Below are 18,967 nucleotides of genomic sequence, written 5' to 3' on the forward strand. Positions count from 1 at the left end.
TTTCTGGTTGCATCATATACAACTCTTCTTTAAGATATCCATTAAGGAATGCAGTTTTGACATCCATTTGCCAAATTTCATAATCATAAAATGCGGCAATTGCTAACAAGATTCGGACAGACTTAAGCATCGCTACGGGTGAGAAGGTCTCATTGTAGTCAACTCCTTGAACTTGTCGAAAACCTTTCGCAACAAGTCGAGCTTTGTAGACAGTAATATTACTATCAGCGTCAGTCTTCTTCTTGAAGATCCATTTATTCTCTATGGCCTGCCAATCATCGGGCCCAAAGTCCATACTTTGTTTTCATACATGGATCCCATCTCAGATTTCATGGCCTCAAGCCATTTTGCGGAATCTGGGCTCATCATCGCTTCCTCATAGTTCGTAAGTTCGCCATGGTCAAGTAACATGACTTCCAGAACAGGATTACCGTACCACTCTGGTGCGGATCTCACTTTGGTTGACCTACGAGGTTCGGTAGTAACTTGATCAAAAGTTTCATGATCATCATCATTAGCTTCCTCACTTACTGGTGTAGGAATCATTGGAACTGATTTCAGTGATGAATTATTTTCCAATAAGGGAGCAGGTACGATTACCTCATCAAGTTCTACTTTCCTCCCACTCACTTCTTTCGAGAGAAACTCCTTCTCTAGAAAGGATCCATTCTTAGCAACAAATATCTTGCCTTCAGATCTGTGATAGAAGGTGTACCCAACAGTCTCCTTTGGGTATCCTATGAAGACACATTTCTCCGATTTAGGTTTGAGCTTATCAGGTTGAAGCTTTTTCACATAAGCATCACAACCCCAAACTTTAAGAAACGACAACTTGGGTTTCTTGCCAAACCATAGTGAAAGCACAAGTGCTCCCTAGGTGGTTTTGGTAATTAATGTCAACATATCTCTTGTTGGACTAACATTTTTATCTAGTATGTTTCAGATAAGTTCAACAGTGAAGTGGCATGGACTAGAGGATGTGAAACCCCTTCAAGATGCTAAGGACAAAGGATTGGCTCAAGCTTAAAGCTCAAGACTCTACATTTTCTATTTTAGTGATCCAAGATCACATTGAGTCTATAGGAAAAGCCAATACTATCAAGGAGGGATGAGGTGTTGCTTAATGAGGCTCTTGCTCAAATGCTTAGTGATATGTTCCAAAGCCCTCAACTACGTTCTCACATCCACATATGACCTAAACCAAAAGTCAAACTCGGCCCCACTGATTCTTCCTATCCGGTGCCACCGAGTTTCAAATGTCTTAGCCACTACCACAAACCCTAGGCAAATCGGTCTCACCGATAGGGATCTCGGTCTCACCGAGATGGGATTGCAAACTCTCTGTTGCCTATTGCAATACTTTCAGTCTCACCGAAAACTTGCGATCGGTCCCACCGAGATTGCAATGTAGACTCTCTATTTTCCCTTCGTAACGTTTCGGTTCACCAAAATGAGCGATCGGTCCCACCGAGTTTACTTGACCAACTCTCTAGTTAGCTTATTACCAAAATCGGTCTCACCGAGTTTGTGTAATCGGTCTCACTGAGATTACGTTATGCCCTAACCCTAATCATATTGGTCCTACCGAGTTGCATGTCGGTCCCACCGAAAATCGTAACTGTCACTAGCTTTGCTGAATCGGTCCGACTGAGTTTAACCATTCGGTCCCACCGAGTTTGGAAAGTTAAGTGTAATGGTTAGATTTTGTGTGGAGGCTATATATACCCCTCCACCTCCTCTTCATTCGTGGAGAGAGCCATCAGAACAAACCTACACTTCCAACCTATATTTTCTAAGAGAGAACCACCTACACTTGTGTTGAGACCAAGATATTCCATTCCTACCATATGAATCTTGATCTCTAGCCTTCCCCAAGTTGCTTTCCACTCAAATATTCTTTCCACCAAATCCATATCCTGTGAGAGAGAGTTGAGTGTTGGGGAGACTATCATTTGAAGCACAAGAGCAAGGAGTTCATCATCAACACACCATTTGTTACTTCTTGGAGAGTGGTGTCTCCTAGATTGGCTAGGTGTCACTTGGGAGCCTCCGACAAGACTGTGGAGTTGAACCAAGGAGTTTGTAAAGGCAAGGAGATCGCCTACTTCGTGAAGATCTACTACTAGTGAGGCAAGTCCTTCGTGGGCGATGGCCATGGTGGGATAGACAACGTTGCTTCTTCGTGGACCCTTCATGGGTGGAGCCCTCCATGGACTCGCGCAACTGTTACCCTTCGTGGGTTGAAGTCTCCATCAACGTGGATGTACGATAGCACCACCTATCGGAACCACGACAAAACATCCGTGTCTCCAATTGTGTTTGAATCTTCCAAACCCTTCTCTTTACATTCTTGCAAGTTGCATGCTTTACTTTCCGCTGCTCATATACTCTTTGCATGCTTGCTTGATATGTATTGTGTTTGTTAAACTTGTGCCTAAACTCCACTTCAACCTAAAGAATTTAAAAACTGCAACTTTTAGCACTTAATGTCTAATCACCACCCTTCTAGACACCTCTTCTCGATCCTTTCACATAGCTCATAAGGTATCATCTCAACGGATTTAGATGGTGCCCTATTTAACGTGAATGCAGCCGTCTCTAAAGCATAACCCCAAAACCATAGCGGTAAATCAGTAAGAGACATCATAGATCGCACCATATCTAGTAAAGTATGATTACAACGTTCGGACACACCATTACGCTATGGTGTTCCGGGTGGCGTGAGTTGCGAAACTATTTCACATTGTTTCAAATGAAGACCAAACTCATAACTCGAATATTCTCCTCCACAATCAGATCGTAGAAACTTTATTTTCTTGTTATGATGATTTTCCACTTCACTCTGAAATTCTTTGAACTTTTCAAATGTTTCAGACTTATGTTTCATTAAGTAGATATACCCATATCTGCTCAAATCATCTGTGAAGGTGAGAAAATAACAATATCCGCCGCGAGACTCAATGTTCATTGGACCACATACATCAGTATGTATGATTTCCAATAACTTTGTTGCTCGCTCCATTGTTCCGGAGAACGGAGTTTTAGTCATCTTGCCCATGAGGCATGGTTCGCAAGTACCAAGTGATTCATAATCAAGTGATTCCAGAAGTCCATCAGAATGGAGTTTCTTCATGCGCTTTACACCAATATGACCCAAACGGCAGTGCCACAAGTAAGTTGCACTATCATTATCAACTCTGCATCTTTTGGCTTCAATACTATGAACATGTGTATCACTACTATCAAGATTTAGTAAAAATAGACCACTCATCAAGGGTGCATGACCATAAAAGATATTACTCATATAAATAGAACAACCATTATTCTCTGATTTAAATGAATAACCATCTCGCATCAAACAAGATATAGATATAATGTTCAGGCTCAACACTGGCACCAAATAACAATTATTTAGGCCAAAAACTAATCCTGAAGGTAGATGTAGAGGTAACGTGCCGACGGCGATCACATCGACTTTGTAACCATTTCCCACGCGCATCCTCACCTCGTCCTTACAATCTTCGCTTAATCTGTAGCCCCTATTTCGAGTTGCAAATGTTAGCAACAACCAGTATCAAATACCCAGGCACTACTGCGAGCATTAGTAAGGTACACATCAATAACATGTATATCAAATATACCTTTCACTTTGCCATCCTTCTTCTCCGCCAAATACTTGGGGCAGTTCCGCTTCCAGTGACCAGTCCCTTTGCAGTAGAAGCACTCAGTCTCAGGCTTAGGTCCAGACTTGGGTTTTTTCACTTGAGCTGCAACTGGTTTGTTGTTCTTCTTGAAGTTCCCCTTCTTCCCTTTACCCTTTTTCTTGAAACTAGTGATCTTGTTGACCATCAACACTTGATGCTCCTTCTTGATTTCTACCTCCGCAGATTTTAGCATTGCGAAGAGCTCAGGAATTGTCTTATCCATCCCTTGCATATTATAGTTCATCACGAAGCTCTGGTAGCTTGGTGGCAGTGATTGAAGAACTCTTTCAATGACACTATCATCAGGAAGATTAACTCCCAGTTGAGTCAAGTGGTTGTGGTACCCAGACATTCTGAGTATATGTTCACTGACAAAACTATTCTCCTCCATCTTGTAGCTGTAGAACTTATTAGAGACTTCATATCTCTCAACCCGGGCATTTGCTTGAAATATTAACTTCAACTCCTAGAACATCTCATATGCTCCATGACATTCAAAACGTCGTTGAACTCCCGGTTCTAAGCCGTAAAGCATGGCACACTAAAGTATCAAGTAGTCATCAGCTTTGCTCTGCCAGGTGTTCATAACATCTGGCGTTGCTCCTGCAGCAGGTTTGTCACCTAGAGGTGCTTCCAGGACGTAATTCTTATGTGCAGCAATGAGGATAATCCTCAAGTTACGGACCCAGTCCGTGTAGTTGCTACCATCATCTTTAAACTTAGCTTTCTCTAGGAACGCATTAAAATTCAACGGAACAACAGTACGGGCCATCTATCTACAACAACATAGACATGCAAAATACTATCGGGTACTAAGTTCATGATAAATTAAAGTTCAATTAATCAAATTACTTAAGAACTCCCACTTAGATAGACATCTCTCTAATCATCTAAGTGATCACGTGATCCATATCAACTAAATGTCTGATCATCACGTGAGATGGAGTAGTTTTCAATGTAAACATCACTATGCTGATCATATCTACTATATGATTCACGCTCGACCTTTCGGTCTCAATGTTCCGAGGCCATATCTGCATATGTTAGGCTCGTCAAGTTTAACCCGAGTATTCTACGTGTGTAAAACTGGCTTGCACCCGTTGTATGTGAACGTAGAGCTTATCACACCCGATCATCATGTGGTGTCTCAGCACGACGAACTGTAGCAACGGTGCATACTCAGGGAGAACACTTATACCTTGAAATTTAGTGAGAGATCATCTTATAATGCTACCGCCGAACTAAGAAAAATAAGATGCATAAAGGATAAACATCACATGCAATCAATATAAGTGATATGATATGGCCATCATCATCTTGTGCCTTTGATCTCCATCTAGAAAGCACCATCATGATCACCATCGTCACCGGCTTGACACCTTGATCTCCATTGAAGCATCGTTGTTGTCTCGCCAACTATTGCTTCTACGACTATCGCTATCACTTAGTGATAAAGTAAAGCAATTGCATGGCGATTGCATTTCATACAATAAAGCGACAACCACATGGCTCATGCCAGTTGCCGATAACTGTGTTACAAAACATGATCATCTCATACAATAAAATTTAGAATCATGTCTTGACCATATCACATCACAACATGCCTGATACGTCTCCAACGTATCTATAATTTTTGATTGCTCCATGTTACTTTATCTACTGTTTTGGACTATATTGGGCTTTATTTTCCACTTTTATATTATTTTTGGGACTAACCTATTAACCGGAGGCCCAGCCCAGAATTGTTGTTTTTTGCCTATTTCAGTATTTCGAGGAAACAGAATATCAAACGGAGTCCAAACGGAATGAAACCTTCGGGAACGTGATCTTCTCACCGAACGTGATCCATGAGACTTGGACCCTACTCCAAGAAGTTTCCGGGGAGGTCATGAGGGTGGAGGGCGCCCCCCCCCTGGGCACGCCCCCCTACCTCGTGGGCCCCTCGGAGCTCCACCGACGTGCTCCTTCCTCCTATATATACCTATGTACCCCCAATAGACCAGAGACGGAGCCAAAAAACCTAATTCCACCGCCACAACTTCCTGTATCCACGAGATCCCATCTTGGGGCCTATTCCGGAGCTCCGCCGGAGAGGGCATCCATCACGGAGGGCTTCTACATCAACACCATAGCCCTTCCGATGAAGTGTGAGTAGTTTACTTCAGACCTTCGGGTCCATAGCTAGTAGCTAGATGGCTTCTTCTCTCTTTTTGGATCTCAATACAATGTTCTCCCCCTCTCTCGTGGAGATCTATTCGATGTAATCTTCTTTTGGCGGTGTGTTTGTTGAGACCGATGAATTGTGGGTTTATGATCCAACTTATCTATGAATAATACTTGAATCTTCTCTGAATTCTTTTATGTATGATTGAGTTATCTTTGCAAGTCTCTTCGAATTATCCGTTTGGTTTGGCTAACTAGATTGGTAGTTCTTGCAATGGGAGAAGTTCTTAGCTTTGGGTTCAATCTTGCGGTGTCCTTACTCAGTGACAGAAAGAGTTGCAAGGCACGTATTGTATTGTTACCATCGAGGATAACAAGATGGGGTATTTATCATATTGCATGAATTTATTCCTCTACATCATGTCATCTTGCTTAAGGCGTTACTCTGTTTTTAACTTAATACTGTAGATGCATGCTGGATAGCGGTCGATGAGTGGAGTAATAGTAGTAGATGCAGGCAGGAGTCGGTCTACTTGTCACGGATGTGATGCCTATATACATGATCATACCTAGATAACCTCATAACTATGCTAAATTCTATCAATTGCTCAACAGTAATTTGTTCACCCACCGTAGAATATCTATGCTCTTGAGAGAAGCCACTAGTGAAACCTATGGCCCCCGGGTCTATTCTCATCATATCAATCTCCATTACTTTATTTTACTTGTTTTGCTTTTACTTTTCACTTTGCATCTTTATACCAAAAATACCAAAAATATTATCTCTATCAGATCTCACTCTCGTAAGTGACCGTGAAGGGATTGACAACCCCTAAGCGTTGGTTGCGAGTTGCTACCGTTTTGTGCAGGTACGAGGGACTTGCGCGTGACCTCCTACTGGATTGATACCTTGGTTCTCAAAAACTGAGGGAAATACTTACGCTACTGTGCTGCATCACCCCCTCCTCTTCGAGGAAAACCAACGCTAGTTCGAGACGTAGCAATGCCCTGCAAAAACAAGTTAGACGTCCTCTACTTTGTTGTTGCAAGTTTTACGTGGCTGCTATGGGCTGAGCAAGAACCATTCTTACCTACGCATCAAAAACCACAACACGGTATAGTGATTGCTTTTTGATCTTCAGAAAGAACCCTATTCATTGAATCCGATTCAACTAAAGTTGGAGAAACTGACACCCACCAGCCACCTGTGTGCGAAGCACGTCGGTAGAACCAGTCTCGCGTAAGCATACACGTAATGTCGGTCTGGGCCGCTTCATCCAACAATACCGCCGAATCAAGAATCAGCTAGTGACGGCAAGCAATATGTATATACCCACACCAACAACTCCTTTGTGTTCTACTCGTGCATATAACATCTACGCATAAACCTGGCTCGGATGCCACTGTTGGGGAACGCAGTAATGTCAAAAAAATTCCTACGCACACGCAAGATCATGGTGATGCATAGCAACAAGAGGGGAGAGTGTTTTCCACATACCCTCGTAGATCATAAGCGGAAGCGTTATGACAACGCAGTTGATGTAGTCGTACGTCATCACGATCGACCGATCCAAGTACCGAAAGTACGGCACCTCCACGATTTGCACACGTTCGGCTCGATGAGGTCCCACGAACTCACGATCCAGCAGAGTGTTGAGGGAGAGCTTCGTCAGCACGACGGCGTGATGACGGTAATGATGATGCTACCGGAACAGGGCTTCTCCTAAGCACCACTACAATATGACCGAGGTGGATTATGGTGTAGGGGCACCGCACATGGCTAAGGGATCAATGATCAACTTGTGTATCCTAGGGTGCCCCCCTGCCCCCTATATAAAGGAGTAAGGGGGGAGGCCGCCCGGCCTTGGGGTGCGCCAAGGAGAGGGAGGAGTCCTCCTCCTAGTAGGAGTAGGACTCCCCCTTTCCTAGTCCAACTAGGAAGAATGAGGGGAAAGGAAAGAGAGGGAGAGAGGGAGGGAAAGAGGGTGCGCCCCCCCTCCTTGTCCAATTCGGACTCCCAAGAGGGGGCGCGGCCAGCCCTATGGCCCCTCCTCTCTCTCACACACACAAGGCCCATGTTGGCCCATTAGTTCCCCGGGGGTTCCGATAACCCCCCGGCACTCCGATAATTATCCGGTGACCCCCAAAACTCATCCGGTGTCCGAATATAGTCATCCAATGTATCAACCTTTATGTCTCGACCATTTCGAGACTCCTCGTCATGTCCGTGATCATATCTGGGACTCTGAACTACCTTCGGTGCATCAAAACACATAAACTCATAATACCGATTGTCACCGAACGTTAAGCATGTGGACCCTACGAGTTCGAGAACTATGTAGACATGACCGAGACACGTCTCCGGTCAATAACCAATAGTGGAATCTAGATGTTCATATTGGCTCCCACATATTCTACGAAGATCTTTATCGGTCAAATCGCATAACGATATACGTTGTTCCCTTTGTCATCGGTATGTTACTTCCCCGAGATTCGATCGTCCATATCTCAATACCTAGTTCAATCTCATTACCGGCAAGTCTCTTTACTCGTTCCATAATGTATCATCCCGTAACTAACTCATTAGTCACATTGCTTGCAAGGCTTATAGTGATGTGCATTACGAGAGGGCCCAGAGATACCTCTCCGACAATCGGAGTGACAAATCCTAATCTCGATCTATGCCAACTCAACAAACACCATCAGAGACACCTGTAGAGCACCTTTATAATCACCCAGTTACGTTGTGACATTTGGTAGCACACAAAGTGTTCCTCCAGCATTCGGGAGTTGCATGATCTCATAGTCATAGGAACATGTATAAGTTATGGAGAAAGCAATAGCAACAAACTAAATGATCATCGTGCTAAGCTAACGGATGGGTCAAGTCAATCACATCGTTCTCTAACGATGTGATCCTGTTAATCAAATGACAACTCATGTATATGGTTAGGAAATATAACCATCATTGATTCAATGAGCTAGTCAAGTAGAGGCATACTAGTGGCATTCTGTTTGTCTGTGTATTCACACATGTACTAAGTTTCCAATTAATACAATTCTAGCATGAATAATAAACATTTATCATGATATAAGGAAATATAAATAACAAATTTATTATTGCCTCTAGGGCATATTTCCTTTAGTGTGTTGGGCCATGATGCAAATGGGTCGGCCTGGTTCTCTCTTCTCCCTTTGAATTTCTCTTTTTGGAAAATAGGGAGAGGTCAAAGAATTAGTAGTAGTGTGCATCTGTCCATCGCTACTGATAATACTAGTAGCATGCACCTACAACCAACGCTACTGGTAAGGCAGCGCTGCTACTACTCCAAAACCCCACGCTACTGCTAGTATTTTCTTTTTTTATTTTGATGTATTCGTATTTTTACAAGTTTTATACAATTACAACATACACATACACTGAAACTATCTGAAAAAGGAATGTCACATCATCATCATCGAAGTGGTACAACATAGTCTCATCATATCATCATTATCGAACACAAATGATGTCGATCTCATCATCATCTCGAAATAGCGATACAAGTTAATGATCACATGTCTCTTACATTGTCACCGTAGACACATGTTTCATCATCTACCTAAACTATGACATACGAGATAAGAGCAATCACGATGATCAAAAGCGGTATTATGTAGTAGTTTTTGCAGGGGCGCTGGTTCCGAATCCCCTGTTGTGCTATGAATCTCAAGTAACTAGCTTCGGCTTGCGCTCTGCTATCAAATCATTTCTGGCTTCCGCCGGAGAAGCTAGAGACTTGGGCCTGACACTCTGGCCACTCATGATACACACCCGGAACATGCCCTACATACACGGTATACCACTTCCTCGCCATCGTTGATCTATATACTTGTCAGAGATGCATATATATATATATCATGAAGCGAACTCAATGAAACAGTTATGAAATAGAAGCAACATATATAGTAAACATAGTTAACTTGTACCTAAAGTAATTAACTAGAGCGCGACACCATACATCTAATAGTTTCGTCGTACTGAGAGATTCAAAGTTTCATCGCACAGAAAGTAACAAGTAACTAAATAGACACATTGTTTTTAAGTAGTGCACTCTTCCCATCTGTCCATATCCGGAAGGGTGGAGCCAAGCTTAGTGAAAGGCATCATGTCCTGACGTTGTAGGGCAATGCGGGTTCGGACGTCAGCTGGCGATATTGGGCCGCCGTAGAACATCCCATTCTCTTTGTGGACATCTTCCATGATGATGGATGCAATTTCCTGCTGGATCCGGTAGAAATCATTTCAAAGTTGATTATCCGGCATGGCTCCAAAGGCTTCAGCCCATCTCTGGATATGGCTATCAGATGAAGATTTCATGCAAAGTGATTGGACATCCCTTCTGTACTCCATCATTAGATGGATGACGTAGAATCCATCATTCTAACTTCTTGTCGGTTGCCGGATGCAACAGAAGTCAGTCTTGTGGCTGAAACAGAGCCCGACCTTATTTGTTTTTTTGCATTGGATGTAGCCACCCTGCATGCTGAAGCCCAGCATAGCTCTGTCCAGAACATACTTTATGTGTGTGTAATCTTTCTTCTGTATGTTCTTCGATGGGTCCAAATATAGAGCATGGGAGTAACGCGGGTAAAGAACAATGAGAACGGCATGACTACACCCCCCGCTGCGCAAAATACACGATCAAGTTAGCCTCCATGCATGCAAAGTAATTATTGAAATGCACGAAATGATGTATGTGTTATAGTGCTATCCGCGGATGACTTACCCGGGATGACAAGGTAGGAGAATCATTTCTTTGTCCTTATTGCTGACCAAGAATTCTTCGATGTACTGACTCGCATATTGACGGTTGGCGTCGTTGATTGACAAGAAGCCCTCATGCATGTAGTATGGGTCCGCGAACGCAAGACCGGTGACTTGCTCTCTCGTGACGATGTAGTTCATGTGCGGCGCATTCAGGCGGACGAACGTAAAATCGAGTGTCCTCATTTGAAACATCTGGAAGATGTAATCAAACCTCAGGAAGAAGAGGTCCGCGGGGCATGTGTGGACATACATCTTGCAACCGCTCGGCACATGAACCATATAAAGTGGGTATCCTGGATCATCCGAGGCAAGGAGGCTTCTCTCTGTCGAAAGCACATGGTCATGGAGTCTCCTGAGATCCCCGGTTATGGCAGCTAGTGCATTCACCGGTACCATAGGCTCTCCCGCGACATGGATTAATGGCGCATGTTTCATCGGTACACTATCAACCTTGGTCGAAGGTTGCTGGCTGCTAGAACCAACATTGCCAGCTTTATTGGATTTTCTTGTCGTCGATCTCTTCCTTTGCTTCTTCTTGGTGGGCTGAGGTGCTGGTGGGTCTGTCAGACCCTCCCTGAGCACCACCCCTAGTGTTGTCGGGCTCAGCATTGGATGACTCTAGCTAATTAGTTGAGCTTGGGTGGAACCGGCATCTGGAGGCATGTCCTGCGAGGATTGCATGAACAAAGACTTCTTGCACTCCCGAGGATGTTCCGGCTCTGGTACATGCATCTCATATTCATATGGTTTACTCATTGTTACTTCGTTGGTAAAGCCGGTATTGAGATACTGGAGAGGGTCATCGGTCTCCTCCATGTCATGATCCATATCCATGGGGCAGATGGCATCATCTGCCAGAACGGTTGGCCCTCCTTCCTCGTGTCTCTAGATCTCAGCAATCAGCATAGACGATGGTTGTACTTGTGTAGGTGGGGTTGTGATCATACCTTCCTGAGGTCTCGTTGGTGTGCTCCCGGCCACCTCGACACGAAGAAGATTTTTCAGCCACATGATCGGCCAATTTTTGCATTGGCCAAGCTGCATGGGGGTCTCGTCATCCTCTCCATTGGTTTGTATCGGACGAGGGAAACCCTCGTAGCCCGCTTTCACACTCGCCACGGAGACCCTTAAGGCGTTATCAGGCATCTGCCGGCGGTGGAACAATCGATCCTTGGGCTTTAGTATAGTACCCTTCCCCACATCCACCAACCCACCATTCATGTGGTAAAGGAGGGTGCATGAAGTGGAGTCGGCCTACAGACATATACGTGCGGCGTTAGAGATCCAAAAATAATGGCTACTGAAGATTAATTAATTAGTTGAGTTGATGAGGGTGCGAGGCGTATTTACCGTGTGGGCATCTAGCTCAGCCAATGTCGATGGCCCGACATTCAAGCCAGAGACGGAGCTAGGGCTGCTGTGAGAGCTGGGTGCAGGAGTAGGTGCTGGAGTAGGTGCGGGTGCGGTTTCCATACTAGGTACGGGTATGGGTGCGGTGTTCATTGAGTTCCTCCCGGTGAAGCTGGGCATGGGAAAACCAGTTGGTGGCGCGTTTGGATTTTGTTGCACCAAGGTGACCACAGTTGGAATCAAGCTTGTAAAAGGCAGCCACTATATCATGTCTACAGGAAGCTACCGCTTCCCGGATTGCCTCAACTTTGGTCTCAGCTTTAGTTTTCTCCATCGCCCGCGCCACCTTCTCGTCGATAGTCACTTGACTGGATTTCTTTCTCTGTCTTTTAGCCTCGGGGTCCTTGTTATAATAGTACTTCCACATGGGGTCGTCCCCGGCGCCGTGCACACGTCCATATTGCGGCCACTAGCCCGGCGGGTGTCCCATCATTATGTTCATGACCCGGTTGAAAGGAGTGTCCCACTTGTACTTCACCGACGACTGAGTCGACTGAGTCGACGAGTCGCTTTCGGTCGCAGGCTTGTGTTTCTCTCTCTGCAAAATGGACCGTGAATCATTTACGAATGCGGTTAGAATGTAGTAGACTTCATTGATTAGAAGCTAATATGTAAGGTGGTAAAAGGATAATTACCAGTAATCTCATGAATTTTCTAGTCGACCCATCGGTGAAAAAAAATTTGGGGGGTCCCACGAGAATCAGGCCCTAATGAAGTCGTGCTCCTGCTGGTAGGTGAACTCAACCAATGGGTCTGGGATCCCCTGATGTTCACGTTCTGCGTCCTCCTTAGCCCACACGGGCCTCTTTCCCGTGTAACCACGACTTCCAAGGCGGTGGTTCCCCATGTTCTTTGCCTGTAGCTGCTTGCCTCTCTCCGACCTCGCCTTGGCAGCTTCTTCATTGCAAGTCTCCTTGAACTTTTCAAAGTCCTCTATCGTAATTTTCGGATTGTGTACAACAATCTCAGCATAGGTTTCATGGTCTACTTCAATCGCCTTTTCCACCCTAGTTTTCCAAGCACTCGGTGCGTTGATGAACTTCCCTATGGCTTTGTTGTTGATTTTTTCATGGCATCATCATCCCATGGGTCGACATCGTCATTCCGACTAGGGAACAGGAATCTTGCGTGCAACCTAGTTAGGAGCAGCTTCTTCAAATGTTCATTCTTCCGTATTTTTGTGGTGTTGATGTTAGCGATATCCCATAGGATGCATGCTAGTTGATTGTCGTAACACGCTGCCACTTCCCGCGGCTCTATTGGCTCGAACTCGCCAGGGTGCACCGCTGTGACCACTATTCTTCTGGTGCCGAGCTCATTTGGGCGTAGTGTCCTCTTTTCCTTCTTTCCCTCACTGGCTTGGGAGGTCCCACCTTCCGTGCTATAGTTAGCAACATCATCAGCGCCAGTCTCAGTGCTGGTGTCGTTGGTGGCATCAGTGTCGGCGTTGGCGCCACCACTTTCGTCCTCCGTCATGATAAGGGGGTCCTGACACCCAGCTTGTTGTCTCTCCTGATCCGCCAGAAAGTTGAAGTAGGCGTGTGCTCGACCTAATTGGGACTCAGAACCTCCGGCCTCATCGGTGTCGGTCATGTTTCCTAGGGTTCAATGTCATAGTCGTTTAATTATCAAGCTTTATATAATAAAGTGAATAATGAAAAAAGTTACCTTTGTTTTGTCGGAAATGTCGTTTCATTCTCGTCGTGACAAATCTCGAGCACTCAATATGTCCAACTTTCTAGCACAAGTCATGCCGAAATCCACGGAAAATTTCGGCATGACCTTTGCTAGAAAGTGCACATATAGAGCGCCTGAAATTTGCCGGAATGGAAATGAATCAACATTTCGGCAAAACATAGGTCACTCGCAATCGGTTTCCCTGCAAATGACAATAAGCACTATGTGCTGAAGTAGCATTTCACTAACAAGTGTGAGCATGAGCATACTCATCTGCATGTCAAGTGATGTGTGTCATCACACATGCATGCTATTGCTCATCATTCTCTGTTTATAAACAAGCACACATAGTAGCAGCAACATAAGCTAATTAAAAATCCTCATTTAAAAATCTAAACTAAACTACCATTAAAAATCCTCATTTTCAAAATGGACAACAACATATAAGCTAATTTTCATTTTCTACGGTGCTACAAAAGTGAAGCTTAATGCCCATAGCTAGCTGGTACTACATATCCTTCAAACTAGCACTACATGTCCTTGCATATTGAGGAAAGAGCAAGCAGTAATTTTGTAAAATTTTTTGACAAGCTAGCACAAATCAAAAGAAACAATGGGCAACCATGACAAAAAATAACTCCAATGTGCCTTTTGAGCTCTCCTAACAATGGGCAACCATCGGCAGTAGTACATATCAATGAATGAAGCATTGCTGCCAATACAACAACTACTTGTGGCTTAGTTAGCAAAGCTAGAGATGAAGCATTGCTGCCAGTACATATCAGTGAGCCATATTGCTGCCAATATCAATGAATGAAGCATTGTTCTTGCAATTTTCTCCAATGCCAAAATGGCTCACTGCTGGTCACTACCAAATTGAAACAGGCAAAAACATCTACCAATTGATCCCAAGCTAGAGAGAATTAACAGCAACATAAACTAACAAATGCTACTGCTCATGAACTCATTTTGGACCCCTACATAGAAAAAATTGGCCCTAATTTAAGAACATGAGGAAAGGAAGGGGGTGGCTCACCGTGCGTCAGGGTCAGGGTCGCCGGGGCTGAGGGGGTGGCGTCGGGGTTGAGGACGTCGGTGTCGTGGTCGGGGTCACTGGGCTGAGGGGGTTGAGGGAGTCCTTCTCATCCTCACCGAGCACCTTGCTGGTCGATGGGTTGAGGGTGTCCTCCTCCTCGCTGAGCCCTGTCAATTTGTAGAGACCAAAATTGGTCAGAGAGAGAGAGACCTGTCGGCGGAGAGAAGATGGCGCCGGTGGTGGGGACTACACGGGGAGCGGCGAAACAGGGGAGGGGCCGGGGGCGCCATAGGGGGAGGGGTGACGGGCAGCTGGTGGCACGGGGGAGGGGTCGGGTGCGGCGCTCGTCGACAGCGGCATGGGTGGGTGCGGTGTCGGCGGTGGCATGAGCTCAGAGAAAGGGGATCGATCGGATTGAGCAAGAGTGAGAGAGAGAGGAATGAGATGTGCGGCTCTGTCTAGGCAACTTAGCTATAGTGCAGGGCAGCAAAACGCGCTATATCTAACTAGCTATAGCGCGGGGTAGCAAAACGTGCTATAGCTAACTTAGCTATAGCGCTGCCCAGCACAAACCGCGCTACTGCTAACTTTTTCTTTTTCTTTTTCTTTTTATTTTTATTTTTATTTCATTTTCCTTTTTCTTTTTCTTTTTCTTTTTATTTTTCATATTCCACAAACTTCCTTCATTTTTATTTTTCTTTTATTTTAATTTTTATTTTTATTTTATTTTTATTTTTTTCTATTTCTTTTTCCTTTCCTTTTTCATATTCCACAAACTTCCTTCTTTTTTTCTTTTTCTTTTTCTTTCATTTCATTTTCCACAACTTATTAGCTCCTTTTTTCTTTCATTAATTTCATTTTGCAAAACTTCCTTTCTTTTTCTTTTTCTTTCATTTGCACTTTTCTTTTTCTTATCTTTCATTTGCATTTGTACAAGTTTGTATAGCAGGGGTATATAGAGCTCTAGCTAGCTAGGATTTAATTTGATCTGTCATTGGAGCAATACCATTGCTACCCTCCAGATAATAATTAGTATAATATATATTACATCATTTGACCGCTAATGGCGGTATACAAAATAGGCACACACAAAATTTGTGGATTAGTTTGTCGGCTTGGGCGACGACGACGCTTCAGACTAATGTTCTTCCCTCTTTTGTTCGTTGTCGAATAATTGAGCCCATGGTCGTGACTTTTCCTTCTCCAGGGATTACGATCTTTCGTAGGTAATGTAGTCTTCATTCTTCTTTTGACGTATGTTTCATCGTCATCAACATCATCTTCCCTCATCGGATCACCGTACTGGTCGTAGTCTTCCTCGTTGGTGACTCCATCCATTCTGGTGATGCTCCTTTTGCTTCTCCTCACGACAACACGGCTAGGATAGATCGGACCAGTTATGCAGAAACATTGTGTCACGTGTTTAGCGTGTACCGAAGGCTCATTTTTGGCGATGGCGTTGACGGTACCGCTATCGGAGTCGGGTATACACATGGTAGTGAAATGTCAGTTTTCTCTCTGTACATTCTTAGCCCATCTGACACGGAACATCGTCGCGCTATGCAATCCAGAGTAGTTAAGCTCCCATATCTCTTCGACCCTTCTGTAACATCTTTCAATTACATTCTCGGTCATGGCTTCCATCATCACCCCTGAGTTTTGGTCATCATTGTTTATATCTTTCTCCTCCGTGTAGAACGTGTATTCGTTGATATCGTATGCTTGATAAGTCGCGAGGTTGGTCGACGGGCCATGTGCTAAGGCGTATATGAGCGTTCCGTTCGGACAGCCCTGCTCTCTAATAACTTCAGTGTCCATCCTGTGCACCCCACGGTCACGGTACTTCTTTGTGATGGTCTCTTTGTGCAGTGTCACGAAATCTTCTAGCACACCTAGGTGTTGTAGCACTACTAAGTTTTCCCTGTCAAGGTCGTTTTGTCGGCCCGAGCGTAACACATTCACATCCCTATGACCGTTGGTGTGACCTTCGCCTTCGAGCCTTCCATAGTGCTTGTTGACAGGCAAAACAACAACAGGGTCTCTGGTGCCTACTAGATAACTCTCACAGAAAGAGATGCACTATTTGGTCAGATATCCTGGGCTATGCTTCCATCTGGACGGGGCATGTTACGAATGAATCCTTTGATGACCCATTCATTCTCTCGAACGTCATCATGCTGTGCAGGAATGTCATCCCTAGGTTGATGATGTCGTCCACGATGTGGACACATAGATGCACCATGACATCAAAGAATGTGGGCGGGAAGTACATCTCTAGCTCATTCAGTATGACAACGATCTCTTCCTGTAGCCTATGGAGTTGCTTCACACTTATAGACTTTCAAGAGATAGCATGAAAAAGTGGCATAGGTCAGTAAACGTCTCACGCACATGTGTGTCCATAATCCCTCTAAGTGCAACCGGGAGTAACTACGTCATCATCACATGACAGTCGTGAGACTTCATCCCGCTGAACCTTTTTTTCTTAGTGTCCAGATATCTGCTTATCTTCCCACAGTATCCGGAACTAACTTTGATTCCGGCAAGGCACTTGAACAATTGATCGACCTCCTTCGGATCTAAGATGAAGCAAGAGGGGGGCAATATTGTTCTTCCTTCTTGCTTACTTTTTTGCCCCTATCTCCCGTCTCTGTCTCCTATGACGACTTTTTACCGGGAATTTGGAGATCTTTCCTGATAATCAAAAATTCCAAGTCTTTTCTTGCCTTCGGGCCATCCTTGGTCCTCTTCGGCATGTTCATCAATGTTCCAAGAAAAGTCTCAAGTATATTTTTTGTGATATGCATTTGATCAAGGCTATGAGACGTGTCGAGTTTGGGCCAGTATTCCAAGTCCCAGAAAATAGATCTCATCTTCCATACCTTCAGTAGGGGCTCTGGCGCCTTTTTCTTTGTCTTTCCCGGTGAGGGGCACTCTTCCCAATTCTTCAATAACTCATATATTTCTGCAACGCTGCGCTTACGTGGAGGACCTCGATGCTCAGCCTTACCATTGAATAGATCTCCACGCTTTCTCCACGGGGTCATCCTTCTTGAGCCATCTTTGATGCCCCATGTACATGATTTTCAAAGACCCGCCATCTTTCGATAGCTGCAGAGAAGTTGTATCATCCATGAACCTCGTGCATCCGCAATATCCGTGGCACACCTGGCCGGAGAGATAGCCGTAACCGAGATAGTCCTGCACCGCCGTGATCAGCGCGGCTCTCATGTAGAAAATACTCTCCTTTGCTTTCATCCCATGTCTTGGCCGGCATTGTCCATAAGGTCTGTAGCTCCTCTTTTAGTAACCCGAGATACAGATTTATATCATTTCCCGGTTGTCTCGGCCCTTGAATAAGCATAGCCATGTGTATGCATTTTTCCTTCATGCACAACCAGGGGAGGTTGTACATCCATACGAACATGGGCCATGTGCTATGATTGGTGTTCTGGTTGCCAAACAGATACATGCCATCACTACTAGCACCAAGCACGATGTTCCTTGGACCATTTGCGGAAAAAAATTAAATTCAACATTTAATGCTCTCCACTGGCTAGCATCTGCGAGGTGTCTCAGCTTCGGATCATCTCCGGCATCTAGCTTCACCCTCTCCGCGTGCCAGCGCATAAGCTTTGCTTCCTTAGGATCTATGAAATACCGCTGTAGACACGGAGTGATGGGAAAGTGCCATACAACTTTATGTGGAGCTTTCTTTCCGGCCTTTTTATATCATGAAGCATTGCACTTTGAACAGATGGTTTTTTCCGCGTGCTCGTTCCGATATATGATGCAATCATTGATGCATGTGTGATATCTAACATGTGGCAGATCAAGAGGGCACATGATTTTCTTTGCCTCCTCGGCACTAGTAGGGCACAGGCTTCCCGCGGGAAGAATCTTCTTTAGATACTTCAGAAGCTCATCCAGGCTTGCATCTGCCCATTTGTTTTTTGCCTTCGTCTTTAGAAGTTCTAGTGTGCAACTCAAGCGGGTCACCTCAGGATTGCAACCATCATACAAAGGAGTCATCGAGTCTACCTCCAGTTGCGCCAGTTTGGCCTCCTCTCTAGAAGCAGCTCCGTCGCTAGTCGTCTTCTTGCAAAGCAGGTCTCGAACATGTGGGTCCCTCATGGCTGAACTTAGTAGCAATGAAGACGGTGGCAT

The sequence above is a fragment of the Triticum aestivum genome, chromosome 4A (assembly GCF_018294505.1).
Source record: "Triticum aestivum cultivar Chinese Spring chromosome 4A, IWGSC CS RefSeq v2.1, whole genome shotgun sequence".
NCBI lineage: Eukaryota > Viridiplantae > Streptophyta > Magnoliopsida > Poales > Poaceae > Triticum > Triticum aestivum.